The sequence below is a fragment of the Rhinopithecus bieti genome, unplaced genomic scaffold (genome assembly GCF_001698545.2).
Source record: "Rhinopithecus bieti isolate Rb0 unplaced genomic scaffold, ASM169854v2 scaffold_47256, whole genome shotgun sequence".
In the NCBI taxonomy this organism is placed as follows: Eukaryota; Metazoa; Chordata; class Mammalia; order Primates; family Cercopithecidae; genus Rhinopithecus; species Rhinopithecus bieti.
The window spans coordinates 453,706-467,842 of record NW_016819014.1 but is presented as its reverse complement, the minus strand read 5'-3'; the positions used below and the strand labels follow the sequence as shown (position 1 = coordinate 467,842).

The 14,137-nt window shown below is 39.0% G+C and overlaps 1 protein-coding gene across 4 annotated transcripts in view; it reads right to left on the bottom strand.

Annotated features, from left to right (window-relative positions):
* NRG4 (neuregulin 4) overlaps positions 1 to 14,137 on the bottom strand; it is a 99,178-nt gene that overhangs the window by 76,880 nt on the left and 8,161 nt on the right. The window lies entirely within an intron of this gene.

The window sequence follows — 14,137 nt, the reverse complement described above, 5'->3', positions numbered from 1 at the left end:
ACATCTTGAACAGAGTAACTGCTAAAGTTGGTTCACTAATCAATGATGTAATCAATATTTTCAATATTTTTTCTCCACCATCCTAAGTGTGTCAACTTTTTGTATTCATTTTTATTGCCTAATGGTTCCAGGATGGTCACTTCAGCTGTAAGCATCACATCTAAGGTCAAACCCAGAAAAGGGGTTACACCCCAGCCCTGTCCTACCCTTTTATCAGAAAAGAGGAAAGTCTTCCGTGATGTCCCCCAGCAGACTCATGAACTAGAATTGTATTACATGGCCACTGTAGCAGTAAGAAAGTTTAGAAAATCTAGTATTTAACTTTTCTAATTTTTATGGTAAAAGTAAGGAATAGATATTGGATTGGATAACCAATAGCGTCTGTCACAGTCCTCAACCCAACATGCACATGCACACTTCTTGTCACACCTATGCATTAAACAGAACACACTCATTCTCTCCTCAAGAAAGACAACCCTCCTCTCTCATCCAATTACTGTAAATAGCTTTAAACAGAATCCCTGGGTGATTTTCTATCTGCTATATCAAGTCCAAATATGGCAATTCCTATCTGACCATCTGAATAGCTAAAAGGTATCGGTCTCTAAGCCATCCTCCTTTGTTAATATAACTGTGAAAAAGAAAGGACAGAGTAACCCCCTTAAAATTCCCATTCAGAAAAGGGAATAATGGGAAGCACACAGTTGTCAACAGCCCACAATCCACACTGTATCTTAAGGACAGAAACGGCAGATTCCTTGGCAGGCAGTAAGGTAAATTCCTTGGTTAGTCAATCTGCTAGGTCCTGGTATAAGTCTCAGGAGCATCTGCTTTGTCATTGTCCTCTTTGGCCCCATCTAAGGTAGTTTCTAAACAGACACCCTTCCCAGGGGCTCCACAGCTTTTGTAGCCCACTTCACACTGGTTTGACTTAGAGTGATGGATATGAGAATTGCCTGGAGGGAAAACTTCTGTTTTATTTGCTTCACATCAACTCCTTGTGTGAATAACCTAAAAAAAAAAAAAAAATTCCACAGTAGAATGTTTCACCCTATAATGGGTGAGTGACATTGGGAGAAAAATATTGTGTCTACTTTCTTCATCTATACATGAGGGCAGAGTTAGAAGTGGACACAATGATAATGCCTCATTCAAAGGGATATCTGAGTATCAAATGAATTTATACATGTAAAATGCCTGGAACATAGGAAGGATTCAACAAGTGATAGCTATTATCATTACTTTTAATTGGGAAACTTAAATAGCGTATGACCACCTAACTCCTACCGAATGGGGAAAAATCCAAGGCCTTTCCTCTAAGGACTAGAACAAGATAAGGATGTCCACTCTCACTACTGTTATTTGACATAATACTGGAAGTCCTGGATGGAACAATTAGACAGGAAAAAGAAATAAAGAGAATCCAAACTGGAAAGGAAGAAGTCAAATAAGCCTTATTTGCAGATGACATGACCTTATACATAGAAAAACCTAAAGACTCCACCAAAAAAAAAAAAAATTTGAGCTGAGAAACTCAGTAAAGTTGCAGGATGCAAAATCAACATACAAAATCAATAGTATTTCTATATGCCAAAGGCAAACAATTTGAAAAAGAAATCAAAAAAGCAATCTTGACGGGTAGAGCAAGATGGCAGAATAGAAGGTCCTACCAATCATCCCCCCTGCAGGAACACCAAATTCAACAACTATCTACGTACAAAAAAAAGCACCTTATAAGAACCAAATATCAGGTGAGCCTTTACAGCACCTAATGTTAACTTCACAGTTCTGAAAGAGAAACTTAAGAGAGTAGGAAAGAATTTGAATCATTGATGCTACTCCTCCCCTATCCCATCACAGTAGTCAAGTGGTGTGAAGAAATCTGTGTGCTTGGGGAGATTGAGAACACAGAGACTGTGAGACTTTACATTGAACTCAGTGCAGTAACAGTATAAAGCAAAACTGGGCTGAACTTAGCTGACACCCAGCTACAGAGGGAGCATTCAGATAAGCCCTAGCCAGAGGAGAATCACCCATCCCAGCAGCTGGAACTTGAGTTCCAGCAAGCTTTATCATTGTGGCCCGAAGTGCTTTGGGGCTCTAAATAAACTGTAAAGGCAGTCTAGGCCCCAAGAACTGCAAGTTTTAGTGTTGAGCTGGGCTTGAAGCCAGTGGACTTGCCAGTCATGAGACTTACTGAGACACAAGGCGGGGCATCTAAGGGAGTGCTTGCACTACCCCTCCCCCAACCCCAGGCAACACAGCTGTGACTCCAAAAAAGTCACAAAAGAGCCACAAGCTGTGTTGCCTGGTGTTGAAAAGGGGGTAGTGCAAGCACTCCCTTTCCACCTGAGAGGAGAGGAGAGGGAGAGTAAAGAGGAATTTTGTCTTGCACCTTGGACACCAGCTCAACCACAGTAGGATACAATACTAGTCAGAACTGTAAGGCCCCCATTCCAGGCCCTAGCTCCCAGATGACATTTCTAGACACACCCTGGACCCAGAGGGAACCTGATTCCTTGAAAGGAAGGACCTATTTCTGGCAGGATGCATTATCTGCTGGCTAACAAGCCCTTGAGACCCTGAATAATCAATAGTGATACTCAGGTAGTACGGTATGGGCCTTGGGTGAGACTCTGAGACACACTGGCTTCAGGTGAGACCCAGCACATTCCCACCTGTGGTGGCTATGGTAAGAGATTCCTTCTGCTTGAGAAAAGCAGAGGAAAAAGAGGAGACTTTGTCTTACATCTTAAGTACAAGCTCTACCACAATGTGGTATAGCACCAATCAAGCTCTTGGGGCCTCTGATTCCAGGCCTTGGCTCTTGCATGGCATTTCTGGACATGGCCAGGGCCAGGGGGGACCCCACTTCCCTGAAGAGTGAGTCCCAGGCCTGGTAGCATTCACCACAAGCTAACTGAAGAGCCCTCAGGCCTTAAGTGAACATTGGTGGTAGCCTGGCAGTACTCCTTATGGGCCTTGGGTGGTAATGACCATAAGGTGAGGGTCTTCTGCCTGTGAAAAGGAGAGGGAAAAGTGAGAACTGCTTTTGATGGTTTGAAAGCCCACTCAGCCACAGTGGAATACAACACCAGGTAGACTTCTAAGTTTTTTGACTCCAGTCCTTAGCTCCCAGATGGCATCTCTGGACCTGCCCAAGGCCTGCAGGAACTTGCTGCCCTAAAGGGAAGGACACAAACCTGGTTGGCTTCACTAGATGTTGACTGTAGAGCCCTAGGGCTTTGAATGAACATAGGTGGCAGCCAGGTACTGGTTACAGCGGGCCTTGGGCAAGACCCAGTGCTGTGCTGGATTCAGGTCTAACCCAGCACAGTCCCACTGGTGGTGGCCATAGGGGTGTTTGGGTCACCCTACTCCCAGCCAGAGGTGGCTCAGCACAGACAGAGAAACTCCATTTGCTTGGGAGAAAGTAAGGGAAGAGAATAAGAATCTCTGCCTGGTAAACCAGAGAATTCTTCCAGATTTATCCAATATCACCAAGATGGTACTTCTACAAGTCTGCAAGAACCACAGCATTACTGGGCTTGAGGTGCCCCGTAATGCAGATATGGCTTAGATCTTAGATCACGACGCTCGGAGTCCTTTTGAATACCTGGAAAGCCTTCCCAAGACAGGTGGATACAAGCAAGCCTAGACTGAGAATACTGCAATGAATACCTAACTCTTCAATGCCCAGACACCAGTGAATATCCACAAGCATCAAGACCATCCAGGAAAATATACCCTCACCAAATGAACTAAATAAGCTGCCAGAGACCAATTCTGAAGAAACAAAAATGCATGACCTTTCAGACAGAATTTAAAATTGCTGCTTTGAAGAAACTCAAAGAAATTCAAGATAACACAGAGAAGGAATGCAGAATTATATCAGATAAATTTAACAAAGAGATTGAAATAATTGAAAAGAATAAGTAGAAATTCTGAAGGTGAAAAATGCAATTGACATATTGAATAATGCATGAGAGACTCTAATAGTAGAACTGATCAAGCAGAAGACAGAATTTGTGAGCTTGAAGACAGGCTATTTGAAAACACAGTTAGACACAGATTAAAACAAAATAAAGCATGAAGCACACGTACATTATCTAGAACATAACCTCAAAAGGGCAAATCTAAGAGTTACTGACCTTAAAGAGAAGGTAGAGAAAGGGGTAGAAACTTTATTCAAAGGGATAATTAGAGAGAAATTCATAAACCTAGAAAAATATATTAATAACCAAGTACAAAAAGGCTGGCTGGGTGCGGTGGCTCACACCTGTAATCCCAGCACTTCGGGAGGCTGAGGCAGGTGGACCATTTGAGGCCAGGAGTTTGAGACCAGCCTGGCCAACATGGCGAAATCCTGTCTCAAATACAAAATCAGCTGGGTGTGGTGGCACACACCTGTGGTCTCAGCTACTTGAGAGGCTGAGGCATGAGAATCATTTGAACCCAGGAGGCAGAGGTTGAGGTGAGTCGAGATTGCACCACTGCACCCCAGCCTGGGCAACAAAGCAAGATTCTGTACCCACCCCTCTGTCAAAAAAAACAAAAAATGTAATAACCTTTAATGTAAGTGGACTAGACTCTTCAAAAGACAAAGTGGCTGAATGGATAAGAAAAAAAACAAAAAAACAAAAACAAACCAAAAAATAAAACCCACAAGACCCAATGATCTGTTGCCTATAAGAAACACACTTTACCTCTAATGACACACATAGACTGAAAATAAAAGACAGAAAAGATATTTCATACCAACAGAAACCAAAACAGAGCAGGAGCGCTATACATATATCAGACAAAACAGATCCCACAACAAAAACTTTAATAAGAGACAAAGAAGGTCATTATATAATAATGAAGGGGTCAATTCAGCAAGAGAATATAACAATTTTAAATATATATGCACCCAACACTAAAGCACCCAGATATATAGAGCAAATATTTGAGCTACAGAAAGAGATAAACTCCAATATAATAATAGCTGGAGATTCAACACCCCACTTTAAGCATTGGACAGATCTTCCAGGCAGAAAATAAACAAAGAAATATCAGACTTAATCTGTACTATAGACCACATGGACCAAATAGATACATATAGAACATTTAATCCAACAGCTACAGAATACACAATCTTTTCCTCAGCACATGGGTCATTCTCAAGGATAGACCATATGTTAGGTCAAAAAACAAGTCTTACAATATTTTAAAAAACTGAAATAATATCAAACATCTTTTCTGGCCACAATGGAATAAAACTAGAAATCAATAATGAGAGGGATTTTGGAAACTATACAAACACATAGAAATTACATAATAGGCTCCAGAATGACCAGTGGGTCAATGAAGAAATTAAAAAGGAAACTGAAACATTTCTTGAAACAAATGATAATGGAAACACAACATGCCAAAACCTATGGAATATAGCAAAAGCAGTACCAAGAGAGAAGTTTATAGCTATAAGCACCTACATTTAAAAAGTAGGAAAACATCAAATAAACAAGCTAATGATGCATCTAAAAGAAATAGAAAAGCAAAAGCAAACCGAACCCAAAAATCAGTAGAAGAATAAAGAGCAGAGATAAAATTGAAATGAAGAAAATACAAAAGATCAATGAAGTAAAAAGCTGGTTTTTTGAAAAGATAAACAAAACTGATAAACCTTTAGCCAGACTAACAAAAAAAGAGGAGACACAAATAAATAAAATCAGAGATGAAAAAGGAGACATTACAACGAATACTGCAGAAATTCAAAGGATCATTAGAGGCTACTATGAGCAAATATACGCCAATAAATTGAAAAGCCAAGAAGAAATAGATAAATTCCTAGATATATACAACCTACCAAGATTGAACCATGAAGAAATCCAAAACCTAAACAGACTAATAACAACTAATAAGATCAAAGCCATATTGAAAAGTCTCCCAACAAAGGAAAGCCTGAGACCAATGACTTCACTGCTGAATTTTATCAAACATTTAAAAAAGAACTAATACCAATTCTACTCAAACTATTCTGAAAAAGAAAGGAGGAAGGAATAGTTCCAAGCTCATTCTACAAGGTCAATATTACCCTCATATCAAAACCAGATAAAAACACATTAAAAAAAAAAAGCTACAGTCCAATAGCCCTGGTTAACACTGATGCAAAAATCTTCAACACAACACTAGCAAACCAAATTCAATAACATACTAAAAATATCATTTGTCATGACCAAGTGAGATTTATCCCATGGATGCAAGGATGGTTCAACATACACAAATCAATGTGATACATCGTATCAATAGAATGAAGAACAAAAATAATATGATTATTTCAATTGATGCTGAAAAAGCATTTGATAAAATTCAACATTTCATTGTGATAAAACTCTCAAAAACCTGGGAATAGAAGGAACATACTTCAACATAATAAAAGCTATATATGACAGACCCATAGCTAGTATCATACTGAATGTGGAAAAACTGAGTCTTTCTTCTAAGATCGGGAAGATGACAAGGATGCCCACTTTCACCACTGTTATTCAACATGGTATTGGAAGTCCTACCTACAGCAATCAGACAAGAGAAAGAAATAAAGGGCATTCAAATTGGAAAGGAAGAAATCAAATTATCATTGTTTGCAGATGATATGATCTTATACTTGGAAAAACCTAAAGACTTCATCAGAAAATTTAGAACTGCTAAACCAATTCAGCAAAGTTAGAGGACACAAAATCAACAAACAAAAATTAGTAGCATTTCTATACGCCAAAAGTGAACAATCTGAAAATGAAATCAAGAAAGTAATCCCATTTATAATAACTACAAATAAAAGAAAGTACCTAGGAATTCATTTAATCAAAGAAGTGAAAGCTCTCTACAATGAAAACTATACCAATACAAGAAATTGAAAAAGACACAAAAAATGGAACGATATTTCATGTTCATAGATTGGAAGATTCAATATTGTTAAAATGTCCACACTACCCAAAGCAATCTACACATGCAATGCAATCTCTATCAAAATACCAATGACGTTCTTCACAGAAATAGAAGAAACAATCCTAAAATTTATGTGGAACCAGAAAAGACCCAGAATAGCCAAAGCCATCCTAAGCAAAAAGAACAAAATTGAATAAATCACATTACCTGACTTCAAATTACACTGCAGACTTATTGTAACCAAAACAGCATGATACTGGCATAAAAACAGATACATAGACTAATGGAACAGAATAGAGGACCCAGAAATAAATCCATACATTAACTCATTTTTGACAAAGGTGACAAGAACATACTTGGGGAAAGGATAGTCTCTTCAATAAATGGTGCTGGGAAAACTGGATATCCATATGCAGAAGAATGAAACTTGACCCCTATCTCTCACCATATACAAAAATCCAAATCAAAATAGGATTATAGGCTTAATTCTAAGATGTCAAACTATGAAACTACTAAAAAAAAAAAATTGGGGAAACTCTCTAGGACATTGGAGTAGGCAAAGATTTCTTGAGTAGGCTGCGCGCAGTGGCTCATGCCTATGATCCCAGCACTTTGGGAGGCCAAGGTGGGTGAATTACGAGGTCAGGAGATTGAGACCATCCTGGCTAACACAGTGAAACTCCGCCTCTACTAAAAGTATAAAAATTTAGCCAGGCGTGGTGGTGGGTGCCTGTAGTCCCAGCTACTTGGGAGGCTGAGGCAGGAGAATGGCGTGAACCCAGGAGACAGAGCTTGCAGTGAGCCAAGATCATGCCACTGCATTCCAACCTGGGTGACAGAGTGAGACTCCATCTCAAAAAAAAAAAAAAAGATTTCTTGAGTAATACCCCACACAAGCACAGGCAACCAAAGCCAAAATGGACAAATGGGATCATATCAAGTTAAAAGGTTTCTACACAGCAAAGGAAACAATCAACAAAAGGCTTCTCCACAGCAAAGGAAATACTCAAAAAAGAAACAATCCACAGAATGGAGAAAATATTTGCAAAATGCCCATCTGACAAGGGATGATAACCAGAATATACAAGGACTTCAAACAACTCTATATGAGAAAAAGTCTAATAATCTGATATGAAAATGGACAGAAGATCTGAATGGACATTTCTCAAAAGAAGACATATAAATGGCATACAGACATATGAAAAGGTGCTCAACATAATTGACCATCCGAGAAATGCAAATCAAAACTACAATGAGATATCATCTTATACCAGTCAAAATGGCTTTTATCCAAAAGACAGACATTAACAAATGCTGGAAGAGATATGGAGAAAGGGAAACACTCACATACTGTTGGTGGGAACCACTATGGAGAACAGTTTGGAGGTTCCTCACAAAACTAAAAATAGAGCTACCATATGACCCAGCAATTGCACTCTGAGATATGCACCCAAAAGAAAGGAAGTCAGTACATCGAAGAGATATCTACACTCTCATGTTTACTGCAGCACTATTCACAAGAGCTAAGATTTGGAAGCAACCTAAGCATCCATCAACAGATGAACAGATAAAGAAAATTTGGTACATACATACAATGGATACAATTCAGCCATAAAAAATGAATGAGATCCTATAATTTGCAACAACATGGATGGAACTGGAGGTCCCTATGTTAAGTGAAATAAGCCAGGCACAGAAAAACAAACTTCGCATGTTCTCACTTATTTGTGGGAGCTAAAAATTAAAACAGTTTAACCAATGGAGGTAGACAGTGGAAAGATGGTTAACAGAGGCTGGGAAGGGTGGAGCAGGGGGCTGATTGGGAGAAGTGCAGATGGTTAATGAGTCCAAATTACTTAGAAAGAATCAATAAGACCTAGTGTTTGCTAGCACAATAGGGTGACTATAGTAAAAAATAATGTAATTGTACATTTTAAAATAACTAAGGGTATAATTGGATTGTTTGTAACACACAGGATAAATGCTTGAGGGGATGGATACCCCATTTACCCTGATGTGATTATGCATTGCATGCATGTATCAAAATATCTCATGTAACCCATAAATATACCATGTCCCCACAAAAATTAAAAATAAAGCAATTTCATTTATAATAACTACAAAAATATATAAAATACCTAGAAATCAAGCTAACTAAAGAAGTGAAAGATCTATACAAGCAAAACTATGAAACTCTGATGAAAGAAATTGAAGAGGACACACACACAAAAGGAAAGATATTCCATGCTCATGAATTGGAAGAATTAATATTGTTAAAATGATAAAACTACCCAAAGCAATTTACAGATTCAATGCAATCTCTATCAAAATGTGAATGGCATTCTTTATAAAAATAGGTAAAATTTTCTTAAATTTATATGGAACTACAAAAGACCTGGAATAGACAAAGCAATCCTGAGCAAAAAGAGCAAAGCTGAAGGTATCACACTACCTGACTTCAAAATTTACTACAAAGCTATGGTAACCAAAACAGCATGGTACTGGCATAAAAACAGACACATAGACCAATGGAACAGAATGAAGAATCCAGATATAAATCCACACATTTATTGCCAACTCATCTTTGACCAACGTGCCAAGAACATATAATGGGGAAAGGTTACCAGATGCGGAAGAATGAAACTAGACCCCTAGCTGTCACCACACACCAAAACCAAATCAAAATGGATTAAAGACAAATATTTAATCCTGAAACTATGAAACTACAGAAGAAAACATTGGAGAGATGTTCCATGACATTGGTCTGGGTAAAGATTTTTGGGGTAAGACCTCAAAAGCACAGGCAACCAAAGCAAAAATAGACAAATGGGATTACATCAAGCTACAAAGCTTCTGCACAAGGAAACAATCAACAAATTCACAGAATGGGAGAATATATATGCCAACTATCCATCTGACAAAGAATTAATAACCAGAATATATATGGAGCTCAAACAACTCAATAGCAAAAAAAAAAAAACCCATACAATCTAATGTTTAAATGGGCAAAAGACTTGAACAAACATTTCTCAAAAGAAGACATACAAATGGTCAACATGTGAATGAAAAAAAACACTCAACATGACTAACCAGAGAAATGCAAATCAAAACCACAATGAAATATCATCTCACCCCAGTTAAAATGCCTTTTATGAAAACGACAAGGAATAAAAGATACTGGTGAGGATGTAGAGAAGGGAAAGCTCTCATACACTGTTGGTGGGAATGTAAATTAGTACAGCCTCTATGCAGAACAGTATGGTGGCTTCTCAAAAGCCTAAAAATAGATCTACCATATGATCCAGCAATTCCACTACTGAGTCTACATCCAAAAGAAAGGAAATCAATATATCAAAGGGCTATCTGTACTCCCATGTATATTGCAGCACTATTAGCAATAGCCAAAATATGAAATCATCCTAAGTGCCTATCAACGGATGAATAAAGAAAATAGGATATACGTACACACTGGAGTATTATTCATCCATAAAAAAAGAATGAAATCCCATCATTTGCAGCAACATAGATGGATCTGGAAGCCAATTATGTAAGCAAAATAAACCAAGCAGAGAAAGACAAATATCATGTTCTCACTCATATATAGAAGCTAAAACAAAGTGAATCTCATGAAGACAGAGAGTAGAACAGTGGTTACCAAAGGCCATTAATGATAGAGCAGAGGGAAGGATAAAGGGTGAAAAAAGGAATATAAATGTATTTATTACCACTAAACTGTACACTTAAAAATGGTAAAGATGGTAAATTTTATATGTATATTTTATCTCAAAAAAAGTGAAAAAAAATAGTGTATGGTTGTGGTCTCTGCAAATGTAAAATGATTTAATAATAAAGATTCACTTTATATGCTAAATATGAAATAACACAAATTCCCCAAATTAATAATTCATCAAGAATTACAGTTTCAGCCCGATGCAATGGCTTGCAACTACAATCCCAGCTACTTGGGAGGCTGAGGTACAGGATCACCTGAGCCCAGGAGTTCAAGACCAGCCTGGGCAACGTACTGAGACCACGTGTCTAAAAAAATTTTTTTTTTTACTTAGCTGACTGTGATGGCACAGGCCTGTAGTCCCAGCTACTCCAGAGGCTGAGGTGGGAGGATCCCTGGAGCCCAGGAGTTCAAGGCTGTGGGGAGCTATGATCTTGTCATTGTACTCCTGGGTGACAACAGAAACCCTGTCTCAAAAAAAAAAAAAAAAAAAGGTAGTTTCAAAAGCTGGTTGGAGGCTAGGCACAGCAGCTCATGCCTACAATCCCGGCACTTTGGGAGGCCAAGGCAGGCAGATCATTTGGGGCCAGAAGTTTGAGACTAGCCTGGCCAATGTGGTAAAACCCCATCTCCACTAAAAATACCAAAATTAGCCAGATGTGGTGGTTCATGCCTGTAATTCTAGCTACTTGGGAGGCTGAGGCAGGAGAATCACTTGAACCCGGGAGGCAGAGGTTGCAGCAAGCTGAGATCAGGCCACTATACTCCAGCTTGGGCAACAGAACGAGACTCTGACTCAAAAAAAATGCTGGTTGGTGAATATGATTTATAAACTCTGAGGCTACTGCCACATGGCAATATCAAACTTTCCATTCTTTGCTGCCAGAAATAGTCTTGAATTATGCATGTCTCTACAAAATGCTATAGCTCTGTATAGAAATGTAAAGGAGAAAAAATTACAGTGCTCCCCACCCTCACTACCATAAGCACTGCCTCTCATACATACCTTGGTCTTTCTAAAGATTTCCCATGTCCTTGAAGCCTAGAAACTCAGTCTACAATCAATATCCAAATAGAGGCTGGGCGCAGTGGCTCATGCCTGTAATCTCAACACTCTGGGAAGCTAAGGTTGGTGGATCACCTGAGGTCAGGAGTTCGAGACCAGCCTGGCTAACATGGTATAAACCCCATCTCAACTAAAAATACAAAAATTAGCCGGGCATGGTGGTGCATGCCTGTGGTCCCAGCTACTCAGGAGGCTGAGGCAGGAGAATGGCTTGAACTCAGGAGGTGGAGGTGCAGTGAGCTGAGATCATGCCACCGTACTCCAGCCTGGGCAACAGAGCAAGACTCGGTCTCAGAAAAGAAAAAAAAAATCCAAATAGGATATGTCTGACAACATTGTTCCAGGAAAACTTCTGTGAAATAAGAGGGTCAATCAGCCTAGTTACTTTTCATATGTGTGTGCCCTTCTCAGGCCTGGGGTAATTACCATGCCCTCCCACCCACAACACACATACATACACACACACAGACACACACTCTCTCTCTGACCATTTTTCTGAGTATATTTCCTCAGTATATATAACTGGTCATCCTTAACATCTCTTTGCTTACAAAGAAATATTATCTTAAAGTTCCTAATTTTCCCTTAACTTGTATCTATTTTTTCTCCTGCTCAAATATTTCTTTCATTTCCATTTTATTTGCTCGCCCCATATGCACAAGCCTCTTTTTCCTTTTACCTCCAACCCTCCCATCCTTACTCTCAAACTCTCCTAACCACATTCACTCTACACCCAATTCTTCAACATTTCAGTCATTCTTCCCCTTCTGCCCTATTCATCAACCATATCTACTGGAAAGTCTATTTCTTTGAGGACAAACTCTTTTTATTCTAAATTTATTTTTCACTTCTGTGCAGTTCACTCTAATAAAATCTGGTTCTCTTTTAGATTACAAGGTGCCTTTTCAATAAAACCACTTACTTCACTTAATTGCTACTCTTTCTCTAACTCAGTAGAAAGAATAACAGCCCTTTCCTTGCTCCCACATGCCATTTTCAGATTACCATACTGTAGTCTATTTCTCATGGTTTGAAATCTCCACCCTATCCCACATTTTGGGGAACCATTCTTAACAATCCCACTTGAACACACTGTTCTTTAAATCTGTCCTCCCATCCTTCTCTCTAGTCTTGGTAGAGATGATACATTAAGAGTCCACAATTCCATTTCTGTCAGTGGTAACATATGTGTACTTGGAGAGTATTACAAGAGCCAAGAAAAATTAAATATGTTAATGATGGTCACATGGCCAAGAATGGAATAAATTGGATAAGACCTATTACTATTTCTATGCTCCTAAAATAACTATCATTCTCCATAGTCTTAAAGTTCTATAAGTTTACCTATTCTATCATTAGAAATATATCGTGTTAGCCTTAGACAGAAATAACCGTCTGCATTTCAAAGTAAACCATAGCATCATAAGGTTAGAAGACCTCATGATGGGTGTATCAGCGATAGATAAGCTTTTCTCAGCAGATATGCACTACTTGGAAAGTCTTCTAGAAAGAGGATTCTACAATTTCCAAAAGTAAATAACTATAATCTCAAATATTCTTAATTTCAAAATCTTTGATTTTTCTAATCTACTTTTTTCCTGCTGTTTTTCCCTTGTAGAGGTTAGAAAAGAACAGGCACCATCCTCTGTATGACATCATCTCATCTACTGGAAAAGCATTATTGTCGCCCCGAGCCTTCATTCTGTTTTTGTTTTTTCTTTTTTGAAACGGAGTCTCACTCTATTGCCCTGTCTGGAGTGTAATGGCATGATCTTGGCTCAATGCAACCTCCGCCTCCCAGGTTCAAGCAATTCTCCTCCCTCAACCTCCCAAGTAGCTGGGATTACAAAGCGCTCACCACCACGCTCGGCCATTTTTTAAAACTATTTTATTTTTTTGTATTTTGTAGAGATGGAGTTTCACCATGTTGGGCAGGCTGTTCTTGAACTCCTGACCTCTTGATCCGCCCGCCTTGGCCTCCCAAAGTGCTGGGATTACAGGCGTGAGTCACCGTGCTCAGCCTAAAACTTTAATTCTATTCACATTATTTTTAAATCACAAAGACCAGACTTAAACTTAACCAGCAACAACACTTTGTTGTTTCTGTTTTTCTAAATAAATGCATATAATTGAATATACTTCTTTTTTTTTTTTTTTTTTTGAGACGGAGTCTCGCTGTATCGCCCAAGCTGGAGTGCAGTGGCGCGATCTCAGTTCACTGCAAGCTCCACCTCCCGGTTCACGCCATTCTCCTGCATCAGCCTCCAGAGTAGCTGGGACTACAGGTGCCCACCACCACACCTGGCTAATTTATTTTTGTAATTTTAGTAGAGACGGCGTTTCACCGTGTTAGTCAGGATGGTCTTGATCTCCTGACCTCATGATCCGCCCACCTCAGCCTCCCAGAGTGTTGG